Source organism: Geotrypetes seraphini, chromosome 6, assembly GCF_902459505.1.
Source record: "Geotrypetes seraphini chromosome 6, aGeoSer1.1, whole genome shotgun sequence".
NCBI classification, from domain to species: Eukaryota; Metazoa; Chordata; class Amphibia; order Gymnophiona; family Dermophiidae; genus Geotrypetes; species Geotrypetes seraphini.
In genome coordinates this window covers 15,758,447-15,776,739 of record NC_047089.1, presented here as the reverse complement: position 1 = coordinate 15,776,739, position 18,293 = coordinate 15,758,447, and the positions used below count along the sequence as shown (strand labels likewise).

General features: G+C 46.2%; 1 protein-coding gene across 5 annotated transcripts in view; it reads left to right on the top strand.

The window, feature by feature from the left end:
* Nucleotides 1–2,141: 2,141 nt before the first annotated feature.
* The window catches only part of GDPD4 (glycerophosphodiester phosphodiesterase domain containing 4), a 114,019-nt gene continuing 97,867 nt past the window's right edge, over nt 2,142–18,293 (top strand). For 3 of the 5 annotated variants that reach the window (XM_033948261.1, XM_033948260.1, XM_033948257.1), the window contains exon 1: nt 2,142–2,253. The gene's annotated coding sequence lies outside the window, so the exon portion shown is untranslated. Of the gene's footprint in view, nt 2,355–10,279; nt 10,350–18,293 lie in introns of those variants that run through there. The other 2 variants (XM_033948258.1, XM_033948259.1) reach the window with 2 other exon arrangements.

The window sequence follows — 18,293 nt, the reverse complement described above, 5'->3', positions numbered from 1 at the left end:
TTCCATACAAACATAAGGAAGTTCTTCTTCACCCAGAGAGTGGTAGAAAACTGGAACGCTCTTCCGGAGGCTGTTATAGGGGAAAACACTCTCCATGGATTCAAATAGGGAAAAACACCCTCCATGGATTCAAGACAAAGTAGATAAAGACAGGTTGTTCACCCTCTCCAAGGTAGAGAGAACGAGAGGGCACTCTCTAAAGTTCAAAGGGGATAGATTCCATACAAACATAAGGAAGTTCTTCTTTACCCAGAGAGTGGTAGAAAACTGGAACGCTCTTCCGGAGGCTGTTATAGGCGAAAACACCCTCCATGGATTCAAGACAAAGTTAGACAAGTTCCTGCTGAACCAGAACGTACGCAGGTAAGGCTAGTCTCAGTTAGGGCACTGGTCTTTGAGAGCAACGGCAGGAGGGTGTCGTACAGTGAGATATTAGAGAAACTGGGCCTCTTCTCCCTTGAAAAGAGGAGATTGAGAGGGGACATGATCGAAACATTCAAAATACTGAAGGGGATAGACTTAGTAGATAAGAACAGGTTGTTCACCCTCTCCAAGGTAGGGAGAACGAGAGGGCATTCTCTAAAATTGAAAGGGGATAGATTCCGTACGAACATAAGGAAGTTCTTCTTCACGCAGAGAGTGGTAGAAAACTAGAATGCTCTTCTGGAGTCTGTTATAGGGAAAAACACTCTCCAGGGTTTCAAGACAAAGTTGCACAAGGGTTGGAGGAGTTGCCATACAGTCAGAGATTAGAGAAACTGGGCCTCTTCTCCCTCAAACAGAGGAGATTGAGAGGGGATATGATCGAAACATTCAAGATAATGAAGGGAATAGACTTAGTAGATAAGGACAGGTTGTTCATCCTCTCCAAGATAGGAAGAATGAGAGGGCACTCTCTAAAGTTAAAAGGGGACAGATTCCGTACTAACGTAAGGAAATTCTTCTTCACCCAGAGAGTTTTCCGGAGGTTGTCATAGGGGAAAACACCCTCCAGGGATTCAAGACAAAGTTAGACAAGTTCCTGTTGAACCAGAACGTACGCAGGTAAGGCTAGACTCAGTTAGGACACTAGTCTTTGACCTAAGAGCCACTGCGTGAGCGGACTGTAGGGCACGATGGACCACTGGTCTGACCCAACAGCGGCAATTCTTATGTTCTTATGACTACCTTTTTTGAACAAAGACTTGATCATTTGCTTGAAAAGACGCCTCCTTTGCCTTGCTGTGGCCCACCACAAAGAACCTTCAGCATCATTCTTAAAACCACTTTGAAATCGGATCTGCTCTTCAGAGAGTCTCCCTTAGTCGACTAGAAGACTACGCTCATTTATGTGCAGTATCCTGTTGCGTTTCTTCCCTCGCAATTCTTAAGTTATGGTTTATAGCAGTACCGGACCCCGGAAGACGGTTGTTTCACGACCGAAACATAGAAAAGTGACGGCAGAAAAGGGCCAAAGCCCATCAAGTCTGCCCACTCTATTGACCCTCCCTCCTAGTTACCCTTTGAGAGATCACACTTTGATGACCCATCCCCTTAACTCTACCCTCTTAGAGATCTGACATATGCATCCCATCTATGCTTAAAATCTGGCACGCTGCTGGCCTCGATCACCTGCACTGGAAGCCCATTTCAATTGTCAACCACCCTTTCGGTGAAGAAGTACTTCCTGGTGTCGCCATAAAACTTCCCGCCCTTGATTTTTTCACTGTGTTATTGTATACTTTAGTTCGTTGTCATCTGCATCTTGTTAAAATAAAAGTTTTTATCAAGATCATCAGTTCCACAGGGTGGGGTTTTTTTGTGGGATTTTTTTTGCCTTTTGCTTTTTTTCTGTTTTTTGTGGAACTATTTTGGTGGACTTTTTTTGTTTTTCCCTTCAGAGAATCTCAGCATCACTAACCAGAACTTTGGTTATTTTTTTACATTCAAGCATCATCCTCCCACCCTTCCATCTGCCAATTTTCTGTTTTAATAGAGCTGCACAAAAGTACCTTTCGAGTTCGGCAAAATACAGCAGCTCTCTCTATGCTTGTCTAGAGAGTCTGACACATGAACGCACAGATTTTTGGCTTACAGCCCAGTGATTAGAAAGTCTTTCAAGTCGCAGGCTCCTCCTTAGTGGGACGGTCTCATCCATCACTATCGAGGCACGGCTCGGTCCAGAGGGCTGGCTAGCAAAGGCCAGAGCATTCAGCGAATCGCCCAGCCAGAGGGGAAAATGACCCCAGCGCTCTGTGAAGCGGATTCCGGAAGGTAAGACGCATTGCCCTGTTGCGCGCATAAGAGGCGGGAGAAGATGGTCTGAAGTTCGATTCGGGGACTGCCTTCAGCTTGTTGCTGCTAATGTTCTGGAGGTTTGTTTTTTTTTTTTTTACCAAGCACACAAGTGTGACAGAGCTGGATGTGATCTGCCAGTTAATGAGAGTGGCATGCTGCCTGGGGAGAGTGCGATGCTTGCCTGGCACAGGCAGCGCCTCAATCGATGTCTTGTTTGTGCAGATGCAAAACGGGCCGCCAAGATCGGGGCCAGTGGACTAAGGGGGACCATTAGGAACGGGGGGGAAGGGGTCAGGTTCCAAACCCTACCCTAGCACTTATGAGCAAAACACACAGGAGCCATGCTGAGAAGAGAGGGGGGGGGGGGGGCACAGGCAAAAGCAGGCATCCTCCAGGATCTGCCTGAGGTTAATTTTTCGCTCTACCCATGAACTAAGGGCATCTTCAGGGCAGATGATCCCGATGTCCTTAGAAGCAGAATATTCTGATCACTGGCCTCTAACAGGTGTTGCTGGAGCTGGACTGAGCTTTTCTCCCCATCTGACTCATCTTGCTGTGCGTAGGCTGGGGGCAGCCAGCAGGAGAGAGAGTCCCTTACTGAGAAGGAGAATGTACAGTACTGCACGCCTGATGCATTTGATAAGAAGGCAGTTTCCATAGTAAAGAAAGCTGTATTGCCAGCTTGGGTATTTTTTTTTTAACGTGGGCTCTGATTATGCAACAGCTGGGTGAAGGGCTGCTCTTGGAAATCGGAACTGTAAAACATCTTTCCAGTGGGGTGGCTTTCTTTTTTTAAAGTATGCAATATCTGCCTCCTAATCAAGTTAATATTTATTCCAGCAGGATACCGTGCTGTTTATCAAAGCGACTGTTATTCATATAGTTCCAATCGTGCCTAAAAAGAATATACGTAATAACGACGCCTAAACGATGCTGTGTGTGGCAAAGCCTAAGCTAACGTTGCTTGGGGATGAATGAATTAACATGGGTTAAGGCAGGGGTGTCAAAAGTCCCTCCTGGAGGGCCACAATCCAGTCGGGTTTTCAGGATTTCCTCAATGAATATGCATGAGATCTATTAGCATACAATGAAAGCAGTGCATGCAAATAGATCTCATGCATATTCATTGGGGAAATCCTGGAAACCCGACTGGATTGCGGCCCTCGAGGAGGGACTTTGACACCCCTGGGTTAAGGAAATTAAGGCGTGCTAAATGCTAAGAAGCCTGTTTTATGGCTTATTAAAATTTAACCCACATTGAGGTTCTAAGGTTGCATGATAATCTCCCCCCTTATTCTGTTAAGGAAGGGATCCCCCCACCTTTGCCCTCAAGACACATTCATAGGGTTACCTCATGGCTCCAGAAAAAAGGAGGATGGATTGAGACATCCGGGTTTTACTTCCATTGCTTTTCGGCAACCTTGCAGGTATCCTGAAAACCTGACTGGCTGGGTGTGCCCTGTGATTTGGGTTAAGAATGAAGGTGTAAAAGGGGGCTAGATTTACACTGGGGTCCTTTTTCTAAACTGCAGTAATAAGCATTAACACGTGCTTACCACGAGCTAGAGACGCTTACCACGGGATGCACCGAGGCACATTGCGGAAAATCTGCCGATTTGTGCACACACACTGTGCGCTAAATAAATATTTTGAATTTTTGTGGAAGGGGACGTGTGGAGGTAGAGACTGTGTGTGCCACTCAGTAGGTGGGCCCTTACTGCCTACAAAATGGGTAATATTTTTAATGGCTGCATGCTAATTATGCAATTACTTCTGGAAATAGGAAAATTGGCCAGTTTTCTGGCACAGCACAAGTGGCCTTGGTGTGTGGGGGGATGGGATTTGATATACTGCTTTTTCTGTAGGGTTATACAATCAAAGTGGTTTTTACATATTTTAGACAGATGCTTATTTTGTACCTGGGGGCATTGAAGTGTTAAGTGACTAACTCAGAGTCACAAGAAGCTGTAGTGGGAATTGATCTCATGACCTCAGGGTGCGGAGGCAGTTGATCCAACCACTGGGCCACTCCTAGTGATCTATGTTATTAGCTTCATAATGCCTCATTCCACCAATAAGAGCCAACCTCATCAGTGATGTCACAATTACATTACGTTGATGTCTTCTATCCCGCCAATACCTTTCAGTTCTAGGCGGTTTATAACAAGAAATTAGCCTGGGCATTCCCAGGGAGATTACAAGGTTGATAGCTGTAGTATGCGTCAGGATCTGGGAATGGTCGATACGGTTTGGTTATAAAGTGTAAAGCACTTGATACACTGCTTTTTCTGTGTGTTTACACAATCAAAATGGTTTACATATTTTTAGACAGATAATTATTTTGTACCTGGAGCAATGAAGTGTTAAGTGACTTGCTGAAAGTTACAAGAAGCTGTCATGGGAATTGATCCCATGAGCTCAGGGTGCGGAGGCAGTTGCTCTAACCACTGGGCCACTCCTAGTGAAGCAGTTATTAGCTTCCCCTCTTAGTATGAAGAGTTTCAGTAAGTCTCTGGTAACTGAGATTATGATGTCATAATGCCTCATTCCCCCAATAAGAGTCAACCTCATCAGTGATGTCACAATAGCTTGATTCTAAAGGGTAAAAGACTTGATATACCGCTTTCTCTGTGTGGTTACAATCAAAGCAGTTTACATATTTTAGATAGGTTCTTATTTTGCACCTGGGACAATGAAGTGTTAAGTGGTTTGTTCAGATTCACAAGAAGCTGTATTGGGAATTTATCTCATGACCTCAGGGTGCGGAGGCAGTTGATCTAACCACTGGGCCGCTCCTAGTGATCTATGGTGTTAACGTCCCCTCTTCATATGAAGAGTTTCAGTCTCTGGTAACCAGAACTGAGATTGTGATGTCATAATGCCTCATTCCACCAATAAGAGTCAACCTCATCAGTGATGTCACAATAGCTTGATTCTAAAGGGTAAAGGACTTGATATACCGCTTTCTCTGTGTGGTTACAATCAAAGCAGTTTACATATTATAGATAGGTTCTTATTTTGCACCTGGAGCAATAAAGTGTTAAGTGATTTGCCCAGGGTCACAAGAAGCTGCAGTGGGAATTAAGCTCACAACCTTAGGGTGTTGGGGCAGCTGCTCTAACCACCAGGTCACATAAGAGGCATGCTAAGGCTACTTTTGTCACAGCTTTAGTAAAAGACCGCACTGTGAACAAAGCTTAACTTGCATTCTTTTGATATATTTCCGAAATGGGCAAACGTTCTATGGTGCTTTTTCTCTGCACAATATTTGATCTGCAAATCGCTTGTTCTTCTAGGCCAGGGGTAGGCAATTCCGGTCCTCGAGAGCCGGCACCAGGTCAGGTTTTCAGGATATTCACCATGAATATGTATGAGATGGATTTGCATGCACTGCCTCCTTGAGATGCAAATCTATCTCATGCATATTTATTGTGGATATCCTGAAAACCTGACCTGGCTCCGGCTCTCGAAGACCGGAATTGCCTACCCCTGTTCTAGGGAAATTTTTCCTCTCCTCAACCCTGCAGAAAATTGAATCTTTGTGCAAAAGAAGTTCAATTTCAAAAGTGGGCCATAAAGCTTTCATGGCAGCTCTCACGTGCCTTATTCTCTTCCTGCCACTTGGTGCAAAACCATTTTGAAATTCAGAACCAATGGGATGCCAGGAGATTTCGCTAATTACTGCAATCTGTTCCGAGGACAGGCAGCCAGAGCTGAAGAAGAAATCATTCCCTTTCCTCATTATAGTGAGCATTTTTTCCAAAGGCATTCAGAGCATTAGCAATAGGAATTCCCATAAAGGCCATTAATGTAGGATTTGAAGCACTGAGGCAAAATTGCTCGGTGTTAGGGAAGGGGAGCAGATGGCTCTTCAAGGACAATTGAACTAGGCTGATTTATTAAGCTCTTGCCTTTGGGATCGTCTTTCTTCATTTTCTTAAGAAGGGAGGATTATAAGTCTCATAAATCAGGAGACGATAATAGACAGCAAGGAATGAGGAGCAAAGGGGGAACATTTGATATTCAAGACAGTGGTGGAGACTAGATACAATGCAATAAACTAGTCATTCCTGGTGCTCTTGGAGATCTACAGCAAAGCAGGTGAGGGAAAAGAAAGTGGGTGAAGACTGGTGGTGGTGGGGGTTACATGAGTGAAAGGGAGGGGAAGGAAGTTACATGGGTGAGAGAGACTTTGTGAAAGCTGGAGACGAGATGAAGCACCGTTGTATTTTGCCACTTTGACAAAACGATGTGCATGTTTTGGCCCTTTGAGTGTTACAAACTATAAATTGTTGTCCTGCTTTAAGACATGTTCCAAGCTTGCCAGAGTGATTGCTTTATTCCTTTACTGGGGGAGTCAGTAATCTGCAGTACTGTGTTACCGCATGTTAGTGACTCCCATGGTAAAATTAGAAATTTCAGCAGGGTCTAGTAACTCCCCCTCTCCTCTCCCTTGTATGCTAGCAATGACATAAGTGGCATGGTCTGTTATTAAGACATGGGAGAAACCTCTGCTTGTCCTGGATTGTTAGCATGGAATGTTGCTACTCTATGGGGTTCTAGAATGTTGCTACTCTTTGGGATCCCGGAACTCTGCTACTCTTTGGGGTTCTAGAACGTTGCTACTATTTGGGGTTCTGGAATGTAGCTACTCTTTGGGATTCCAGAACCCTGCTACTCTTTAGGGTTCTAGAATGTTGCTACTATTTGGGGTTCTGGAATGTAGCTACTCTTTGGGATTCCGGAACCCTGCTACTCTTTGGGGTTCTAGAATGTTGCTACTATTTGGGATTCCGGAACTCTGCTACTCTTTGGGGTTCTAGAACGTTGCTACTATTTGGGGTTCTGGAATGTAGCTACTCTTTGGGATTCTGGAACTCTGCTATTCTTTGGGGTTCTAGAACGTTGTTACTATTTGGGGTTCTGGAATGTAGTTACTCTTTGGGATTCCGGAACCCTGCTATTCTTTGGGGTTCTAGAACGTTGTTACTATTTGGGGTTCTGGAATATTGATACTCTGGGTTTTGGGCAGGTACTAGTGACCTGGATTGGCCACCGTGAGAATGGGCTACTGGGCTTGATGGTCTGACCCAGTAAGGCTATTCTTATGTTCTTTAGGTATTGTGCATTTCTTTCCAAAACCAGTGATACTTATCAGTAGCACAATGATAGACAATGCAGTTTGGTCCTGTGTGTGCCATGTACCAAATAATGCTGTTGATGAGGGGGAGGGGGAGAGAAAGGGGAGGAGAGGGGGAGGGGGGAATTCTAGGAAAGGGAACTTGGAAAAATTAAAGGAGCTCCAAATAAAATGAAACAGCCCATAACTCTTGTAGGAATTTCAGCTTGCAATTTGATTGCAATCTTTTCAGACTGGAATAGCAGGTTACTTTTAGCATCTGCCAGCAGCACTCTGAACTAGAGAAATGACCTGGGGACAAATTTGTCCCCATCCCCCATCCCTGTCCATATCTGCACAAGCAGTACTGCCATCAGCTCGACTACGTTTGATCTAATTCCTTTGTCTCTCTTTCTGCCCCCATTCCACCTCAGGGAGGCAAGGTGCCTGGGTTTCTGAGCAGCAGGTTCACTGGTTGAAGAGGCTGCTTGATGGTAAGACAGCTAGGGTTGCCATATGGCTCTAGAAAAAGGAGGACGGATCGAGACATCCGGGTTTTACTTCTACTAAAAGAAATGGAAGTAAGGAGGACAGATAGAGACATCAGGGCTTTATTTCTATTGAAACCACGGTTCATAGTCATTCGTGCGTGAGACTTCAATGTGCCGACATTGCAGCGCCGACAAATCGGTGCAAGACACCAACGCGCTGCCTAAAAAAGTGACTTTTAAAGAGCTCCGATGCGGGGTATGAGTGGGGAATCCCCCCCATACTGTTCGCACTACTGTTGAGGGGGGTTGGAACCTTCCATTATAGAGTAAACTTAACTTTCTCCCAATTTTTTTAGGAAAGAGTTAAGTTTTCTCTATAATGTGGGGGATTGCACCCTCCACATACCCTCAACGGCAGCGCGAACAGTCTGAAGTAAAGTGGGGGGGGGGTTCCTCCCCACACCCCCCGTCAGAGCTCTTTAAAACTCACTTCTCACTGGTGTCTTGCGCCAAATTGTCGGTGCTGCAATGTCAGCACACTGAAGTCTCGCGCACTTTTGTCCCGTCACCGAAACCACTGGAGGTAAAACCCGGATGTCTTAATCCGTCCTCCTTTTTCTGGAGCCATATGGTAACCCTTGACAGGGCATCAGGGTTTTGGCAAGGGAGGGGGGGGGGACATTGGACAGATGGAGCAACCTGGTGTGAGAGCAGGACCAAGGAATTTTGTTTTACAATTCTGCCACAGATGCTTTTAATCTTTGCCATTGCAAACTTAATCAGATAAAAAACAAAAAGAATTGACCCCGAAATATCCACAAAGAAGAAAATCCAGAGAAAACCAAAAAAACCCTGTGAAGTGATGAAAGTGATGAAAGTTCCAAAGTGATGAAAGTGTCAAAGTTCCAAAGGTACACTAAAATCATCCACATAAAATAATTCCATCTACATAAAAATAAATCATCCACATAAGAGCCTTAAAGGACCTAGTCCGCTAGGGATACAGGACCCAACACGGTCCGTGTTTCGACAAAAAGTCTTCTTCAGGGGTCCAGAAGTGAGACATTGCAAACTTGCAAGCAGTGTCTCACTTCCGCTTCACCACACAATTATTTCCCACGTATTCACCTTTATAGGATCCCCAGGGACCCCTGAAGAAGACTTTTTGTCGAAACGTGGACCGTGTTGGGTCCTGTATCCCTAGCGGACTAGGTCCTTTAAGGCTCTTATGTGGATGATTTATTTTTATGTGGATGATATCAGTGTACCTTTGGAACTTTGACACTTTCAAATAAAGTCCATTTAGGAACATCGTCACTCCACAAACTTAATCAGATAACATCCTCTATTGCAGGGGTGTCAAAGTCCCTCCTCAAGGGCAGCAATCCAATCGGGTTTTCAGGATTTCCCCAAAGAATATGCATGAGATCTATTAGCATACAATGAAAGCAGTGCATGCAAATAGATCTCATGCATAGAACAAAATCTTTTCCAGAGAAAGGAAAATGGTAAAACCCGAGGACATAATTTGAGGTTGAGGGGTGGTAGATTCAAAGGCAACGTTAGGAAATTCTACTTTACGGAGAGGGTGGTGGATGCCTGGAATGCGCTCCCGAGAGAGGTGGTGGAGAGAAAAACGGTGACTGAGTTGAAAGAAGTGTGGGATGAACACAGAGGATCTAGAATCAGAAAATAATAGTAAATATTGAACTAAGGCCAGTACTGGGCAGACTTGCACAGTCTGTATATGGCCGTTTGGGGAGGATGGGCTGGAGAGGGCTTCAATGGCTGGGAGGGTGTAGATGGGCTGGAGTAGGTTTTAATGGAGATTTCGGCAGTAGGAACCCAAGCACAGTACCGGGTAGAGCTTTGGATTCTTGCCCAGAAATAGCTAAGAAAAAAATTAAAACATTTAAATTGAATCAGGTTGGGCAGACTGGATGGATCATTCGGGTCTTTATCTGCTGTCATCTACTATGTTACTATGCATATTCATTGGGGAAATCTTGAAAACCCGACTGGATTGCAGCCCTCGAGGAGGGACTTTGACACCCGTGCTCTATTGCTTTCAGTGAAAGTAAAACCCAGATGTCTGAAACCATCTTCCTTTTCCTGGAGCTCTATGGTAACCCTAATAATGCCCTTCCCCCAATGTCCCAGTAATGAAGTTATGTCCAGGGCAGAGGATCCCTTTCTCCCCATCTGACCTTCTTCTGGTGAGAGAGCCCTAGGGGGAGGGGCAAACTGCTTCTTGCGCCCTGTCCCTTTAAGAGCAGCAGGTGCAGCCTCAGAGATGGATGTGCGGCAGAGCTCTCCTTCCCTCCCCTCATGCTGTCTTAGCTGCAGCTGGACTCTGTCTGCAACACGATAAGTTCTCCTGCACCGAGCGCTTGGGAAGGAGTTTAAGCTCATCAAGTGGAGTCCCTTGGAACTGGCTTGTTGCATTACGGAATTTGCTCAAGGTATTGCTTTCCGATTTTGTTTGTGCTGTCTCTCTGCCCCAGAACTATCCATTAAGCAGTTCGGAATCAGGTATGGATTGACGGCTGACTCTCACCCAGCTGCTCATCTGTGCTAAGGAAAATATGGTTAGACTAGGGGGGGAGAGTGTGGCGCAGTGGTTAAAGCTACAGCCTCAGCACCATGGGGTTGTGGGTTCAAACCCACACTGCTCCTTGTGACCCTGGGCAAGTCACTTAATCCCCCCATTGCCCCAGGTACATTAGATAGATTGTGAGCCCACCAGGACAGACAGGGAAAAATGCTTGAGTACCTGAATAAATTCATGTAAACCATTCTGAGCTCCCCTGGGAGAACCATATAGAAAATTGAATAAATAAATAGTGTGAAAAGATTCAGCCTCTGATAACCAGAGCTGGAATTGTGATGTCATAATGCCTCATTCCACCAATGCCTCATCAGTGATGTCACAATGGCTTCACTGTACTATAATCAACTCACTTTTGCTACATTTTGATTTCTAGAGTAACACAATGGTTAAAGCTACCTAGTGGTTGTGGGTTCAAACCTACGCTGCTCCTTTTGACCCTGGGCAAGTCACTTAATCCCCTCATTGCCCCAGGTACGATAGATAGATTGTGAGCCCACCAGGACAGACAGGGAAAAATGCTTGAGTACCTGAATAAATTCATGTAAACCTTTCTGATCTCCCCTGGGAGAATAGTATAGAAAATTAAATACATAAATAAGTTATTATTTTACAAGTAGAACAGGAGGTTACGTTGTGCTCTTTCACCTTAACCCATCCTCTGTGCTGAAACTGAAACCTGTCTAGAGACGATAGCAGCACCTGTTTTGTCCCAGTTCCTTGTTCAAAACCATCCCTACCATTAAATTCCCTCCCCATTAAGCATGAGGTACACAGGTAACATTTCTTTTGCTTGTGTTTGCATCGAAGGTGTCTCATTGTAGTATTTCTTGGTCTTAATGTAAGTTAAAAGTACATAAGAATCGCCTTACTGGGTCAGACCAATGGTCCATTAAGCCCAGTAGCCCGTTCTCACGGTGGCCAATCCAGGTCTCTAGTACCTGGCCAAAACCCAAAGAGTAGCAACATTCCAGCATCTCAAAGACGAGCAAGATTCCGGAACCCCAATGAGAGCAACATTCCAGAGCTGAGATTGTGATGTCATAATGCCTCATTCCACAGTGCCTCAGAGCCAACCTCAGCAGCCATACTGGGTCAGACCAAAGGTCCATCAAGCCCAGTAGCCCGTTCTCACGGTGGCCAATCCAGGTCCCCAGTACCTGGCCAAGACCCAAAGAGTAGCAACATTCCAGCATCTCAAAGAATAGCAAGATTCCGGAACACCAATGAGAGCAACATTCCAGAGCTGAGATTGTGATGTCATAATGCCTCATTCCACAGTGCCTCAGAGCCAACCTCAGCAGCCATACTGGGTCAGACCAAAGGTCCATCAAGCCCAGTAGCCCGTTCTCACGGTGGCCAATCCAGGTCCCCAGTACCTGGCCAAGACCCAAAGAGTAGCAACATTCCAGCATCTCAAAGAATAGCAAGATTCCGGAACACCAATGAGAGCAACATTCCAGAGCTGAGATTGTGATGTCATAATGCCTCATTCCACAGTGCCTCAGAGCCAACCTCAGCAGCCATACTGGGTCAGACCAAAGGTCCATCAAGCCCAGTAGCCCGTTCTCACGGTGGCCAATCCAGGTCCCCAGTACCTGGCCAAGACCCAAAGAGTAGCAACATTCCAGCGGTGGCAAGTCAAATGCGCGCAAGACAAAGGCACGCGGACAAATGCGCGAAGACAAGTGAGCGCAAGACATGTGAGCGCAATGACAATTGAGCGCAATAATAATTGCGCGCGAAGACAATTGCGCGCAAGATAACTGGACGGAAGGACAATCACGCACACGCTCACGTTACTATGGTTACGTTAGCTCCTTTTTTACGCACTCGGAACTAGTCTGTCACCACCCTTACCAGTTTAAGTGATCATCTTTCCTTTCATTACCTAGCTTTTAACTTGTATTTCTAGCAATAAATAAAACTTCATAAGTGCCTTTGAGCAAATTAAATATCCTGCAAGATAAACAGAAATAAATGATTACAGGTGGTAAACTTAGAATAATGGAAATATCAGAACTTAATGAACGTTACATGCCTCTAGTAGGAGGCCTGGTTACATTAGCATTTGACTATGAACTGGGAGACAGGAGGGTTCATAGACAACTCGACGAAAGACAAAGGCGCGCGCCGACAACTGAGCGCAAGACGGAGGCGCGCGCCGAAGAAAATTACAGTTTTTAGGGGCTCCGACGGGGGTTTTGTTGGGGAGCCCCCCCAGTTTACTTAATAGAGATCGCGGCGGCGTTGGGGGGGTTTTGGGGGGTTGTAACCCTCCACATTTTACTGTAAACTTAACTTTTTCCCTAAAAACAGGGAAAAAGTGAAGTTTTCAGTAAAATGTGGGGGGTTACAACCCCCCACACCCCCAGAATGCTCCACAACGCAGCGCGATCTCTATTAAGTAAAGTGGGGGTTTCCCCCCCCGTCGGAGCCATAAAAACAGTAATTTTGTGCGGCGCGCGCCTCTGTGCTGCGTTCAATTGTCTGCGCGTGCCTTTGTCCCAGCGCGCTTTTGACATGACACCAGAGAGGAGGGATGAATCAGGTTAGCTTGGATCAGAGGAATAGACACTGCAGGCATAGGAACAAGGCACTAGGGCATCAAAACACTATGGAAAGCACAATATGTCTTGCACCCATTGGACTATGAACCCACTGAAAACACAATAAGGACCTACTACGCCTATTTACCTTACACTACAAGATCCTGCGTGCTGTTGTCTGGCAACGAGACAAAATTGCGCGGGTCAAACGCACGCTGACATAGTGTTCCCGCTGCCTTGCCATTATTACTGAAAACTGAACTTTTCCTCAGATGTCTTGTGCCCATTTGTCTGCGCGCTTATGTCTTGCGCGCAACTATGAACCCATTCCAGCATCTCAAAGGAAAGCAAGATTCCAGAACCCCAGAGAGTAACAAGATTCTAGAATTCCAAGGAGTAGCAATATTCCATGCTACCAATCCAAGGCAAGCAGAGGCTTCCCCCATGTCTTAATAACAGACTGTGGACTTTTCCTCCAGGAATTTGTCCAAACCTTTCTTATAACCAGCTACGTTATCCACTCTTACCTCAACCTCTGGCAACGCATTCCAGAGCTTAACTATTCTCTGAGTGAAAAAATATTTCCTCCTATTGGTTTTCCTAGTCTTTGTAATTTTTGACAGAGTGAAAAATCAGTCTACTTGTACCCGTTCTACTCCACTCAGGATTTTGTGCCTCCTGCAGAGTTTTGTCGATTTCTCTACTTCCCTGATTCTTTCCCTAACCCCTCCTCCAAGCCACCACGACAATTTCTCCCTGCTTCCCTGAGCCAGGCCTGGTACGTACAAATGCCGGGCCCACAAGCCTTCACCTCCGACATCAATTCTAACGTCGCAGAGGAAGTTCCAGGCCAGCCAAACAGTGATTGGCTGGCCCAGAACTTCCCCTTCGACGTCAGAATTGATGTCGGAGGTGATCGATCATGATCGACCATTTGGGCACCCCTGTTATAGAGGAAGGAAGAAGATTTTCTGTGTTACATTGTGGAATTCTGTACTAGAGAATGACACGGGGAAAAAATCTGTCCCCGTCACCGCCCCATCACCGGCTCACCATCCTCTGCACCGCCCCGTCACCGCTGTTTCCTTCACCGCCCCGTCACCGTCACCGCCATCCCTTTCACCGCCCCGTCACCGCCACTGCCATCCCATTCACTGCCCCGTTACCGTCCCCGCTGCATCCATTTTCCGTTTTCATCCCCTTGGCCCAGAATCCTTTTCCCTTTCACTCCCTCCTTACAGTTTGAGCCGGGAACACGGGTGATCGCACGGTCCTCGCAGCCCCCACCCGCCTGCCCAATCGATCGTAGTGATTAGCCAGCTCTCTCCCTTCTCCTCACCTTAGTTTGCAGGCTTTCTTTTTCAGCGACCTGCACGCTTTCCCAAAGAACCGCACACGCGCGGCTGCTCAGTGTTCAATCTTCTGCTCTGCTGCAACTTCCTGTTTCCGGTTGCGTCAGAGCAGAAGATCGAAACTGAGCAGCGGCGGGTGCGTGGCTCTCTGATAGCGTGCGGGTCGCCGAAAAAGAAAATCTACAAACTAAGGTGAGGAGAAGGGAGAGAGCTGGCTAAACACTAGAATCGATTGGGCAGGCGGGTGTGAGCTGCGGGGACCGCGCGATCCTTCATGCCTCACTGCGGGGACAAGACCCATTCACCGCCCCGCGGGCGGTGAATGGCCTTGTCCCCGTCGCCGCAGCGACTGCTAGTTTTCTTCCCCGTTTTCGGCGGGTGACCCGCGGCTAAAATGCGGTGGCCGCGGGTAAACCGCCACCGTGTCATTCTCTATTCTGTACCCTCACATCTCCGAGAAGGAACACCTCTGGACAAATTTACAGTAAATCTAAAGACCTTCCTATTTAAGGGCTCTTATGACAAGTAATCTCCAGACTTCAGAAAAAAGGAAGAGCATATCCTCCCCTCCTACTGTATTGTCCTTGTTTGTCTCTCTCTGCTATTGCAAATTGCATTTCTCCCCCCTTGTCCCCTTGTTTCGGTGTCAGGTCAAAAGCGCGCCGGGACAAAGGCGCACCCAGACAATTGAGCACAGCGCGGAGGCGTGCGCCGCTCTAAATTACTGTTTTTAGGGCTCCGACGGGGATGTGTGTGGGGGAACCCCCCCACTTTACTTAATAGACATCGCGCCGCGTTGTGGGGGCATTGTGGGGGGTTTGGGGGGTTGTAACCCCCCACATTTTACTGAAAACTTCACTTTTTCCCTGTTTTTAGGGAAAAAGTTAAGTTTAAAGTAAAATGTGGAGGGTTACAACCCCCCAAACCACCCATAACATAAGAACATAAGAACATAAGAACATAAGCAATGCCTCTGCTGGGTCAGACCCGAGGTCCATCGCGCCCAGCAGTCCGCTCACGCGGCGGCCCAACAGGTCCAGGACCTGTGCAGCAATCCTCTATCTATACCCCTCTATCCCCTTTTTCAACAGAAAATTGTCCAATCCTTTCTTAAACCCCATTACCGTACTCTGCCCTATTACGTCCTCTGGAAGCGCATTCCAGGTATCCACCACCCGTTGAGTAAAGAAAAACTTCCTAGCATTTGTTTTGAATCTATCCCCTACCAATTTTTCCGAATGCCCTCTTGTTCTTTTATGTTTTGAAATTTTGAAGAATCTATCTCTCTCTACTTTCTCTATGCCCTTCATGATCTTGTAGGTCTCTATCATGTCTCCTCTGAGTCTCCGCTTTTCCAAGGAGAAGAGCTCTAGCCTCTCCAGTCTTTCAGTGTATGAAAGGTTTTCCATGCCCTTAATCATTCGTGTCGCTCTCCTCTGGACCCTCTCAAGTATTGCCATATCCTTCTTGAGGTACGGTGACCAATACTGAACACAGTACTCCAGGTGCGGGCGCACCATTGCCCGATACAATGGCAGGATGACTTCTTTTGTTCTGGTCATAATACCATTTTTAATAATACCCAACATTCTGTTTGCCTTCTTCGCGGCTGCTGCGCATTGCGCCGTTGACTTCATTGTTGTATCCACCAGTAAACCCAAATCTCTTTCAAGGTTACTTCCCTCTAATACTAATCCCCCCATTTGGTAGCTGAACATCGGGTTTTTTCTCCCTATATGCATGACCTTGCATTTCCCTACATTGAATTTCATCTGCCATTTATTTGCCCACTCCTCCAGTTTGTTTAGGTCCCTTTGTAGATCCTCACACTCTTCCGTAGTTCTAACCCTTCTACAGAGTTTAGTGTCGTCCGCAAATTTTATAACTTCACATTTCGTCCCCGTTTCCAGGTCATTTATAAATATATTGAACAGCAGCGGTCCAAGTACAGACCCCTGCGGAACTCCGCTCGTGACTTTCCTCCAGCCCGAGTAGTGACCCTTCACTCCAACCCTCTGTCTCCTGCCTGCCAACCAGTGTTTGATCCATCTGTATACGTCCCCTTCCACCCCGTGGTTCCACAGCTTCCTAAGCAGCCGCTCATGGGGTACCTTGTCAAAGGCCTTTTGGAAGTCAAGGTAAATGATGTCTAAAGGTTCCCCTTTGTCCAACTGGCTGTTTACCCCCTCAAAGAAGTGCAGTAAGTTTGTTTGGCACGATCTTCCCTAACGCTGGCGCGATGTCTATTAAATAAAGTGGGGGGGGTTCCCCCCCATGCCCCCCCCCGTCGGAGCCCTAAAAACAGTAATTTAGAGCGGCGTGCGCCTCCGCGCTGTGCTCAATTGTCCGAGCGCGCCTTTGTCTTTCGCGCCGTTGTCTATGAACCCCTTGTTTCAATATGTCATTTAAGTCTGTTGTTGCCCAATTATGTTCCCGCTTGATTTTATCTGCTCATGACAACTTTTAAAGCGGTGTATCAAATTTTTAAATAAAACTCGGAACTGGGCAGTCCCAATTGGAAGCTTTATCATAAAGTGGCAAGGTTCAGAGTCATAAAATAGCGTCCCGCCAGGCCCCCAGGTGTTCAGCAGGGTCTGAACAGTTTTTGAGCCTGTCAGCCTGGAAGTAGGAGCACAACTAATCTAATCTAATCTAATCCTTAGGTTTGTATCATCTCCACGTTCGTAGAGCTCGGCGCGGTTTACAGTAGATGAAATAGGAAGGAACTACAACAAAAGGTTAGAGGAAAAGTATGAAGAATATTTAGAGGACTTGGGATGCCAGATTTGAAGAGTTTTTGAGGACTTGGGATACCAAGGTTGGAGAGAGGCTTAAATTTTTGAGAAAAGCCAGGTTTTCAGATGTTTGCGGAAAACTTGGAGAGAGCTCAAGTTCCGAACAGGGGAGGTAAGGTTGTTCCAGAGCTCAGTGATTTTGAAGGGGAGGGAGGTCCCAAGCTTTCCTGTGTGGGAAATGCCTTTTAGCGAGGGGAAGGATAGTTTTGATTTGTGGGAGGGTCTGGTGGTATTAGGGGGGAGGAAATAGGGACTACCTTCCCTCTATAGACTGCAAGAAAAGGAAGAAAAGGAGGAATGAGCAAACAATGGCATAAGAATAGCTTACCAGGGCTGAAACCAGAGGGTACACAGAAGCAATGAAGTGAGTGGGAGAGGCTGGGCGTGGGAATGGATGATTGGGGAAGGTAGATTGGTCGTGTTTTCCCATCGAAGCTGACAACCCTAAGTGCTTCTCTCTCCCAACCAAATTCTTTCCATTCTCTGGTCCTTCTAACTGATAAAGCTTAAGGAGGGGGTGTCTGCTGGGCTTCAGCTGGTGTCTGGGCCCTGTTGTTAATTAGACCAAAACAAAGGAACACGGGCAACTTTTTTCAGTTTTGCGCATAGGCGAGAGTCCTATCCAGGTTCCACTCCTGTGTTTGCCCACCTGCAAATGACACGCCATGGAAGATATGTGTGCACTTACAGAGCGGCGCTTAGGTAGAATTTGGGGGTTTATGCACATCTGTACACGCATACATAGCTGCAAGTCATCGTTCTGAAAATGTACATGCATAAATGTTAGCATCTACGGTATGTTATAGAATTAACCCCATAAAGACTAGTCTTTAAGGTTTTTGGTTTTGTTTTTTAAATTAATGAACATTATGAGAGCTTATGTTTTTCAAGTACCGGCTTTACATTTTAGTTGTGTTGAATATGCCTAAAATGTAAAAAAATGGATAATTCGTTTGGTTATGTCCCTGAATTCAGAAATTTTGGAATAAATTTTGGATCAATTATTTCTAGAATTGTGGTTCCTTCCCCCAGATGATATTATTTCTTCAAACGGACAGGATTTTTAAGAAAGGGGTTAGGGAATTATTTCGTAAATCCTTTA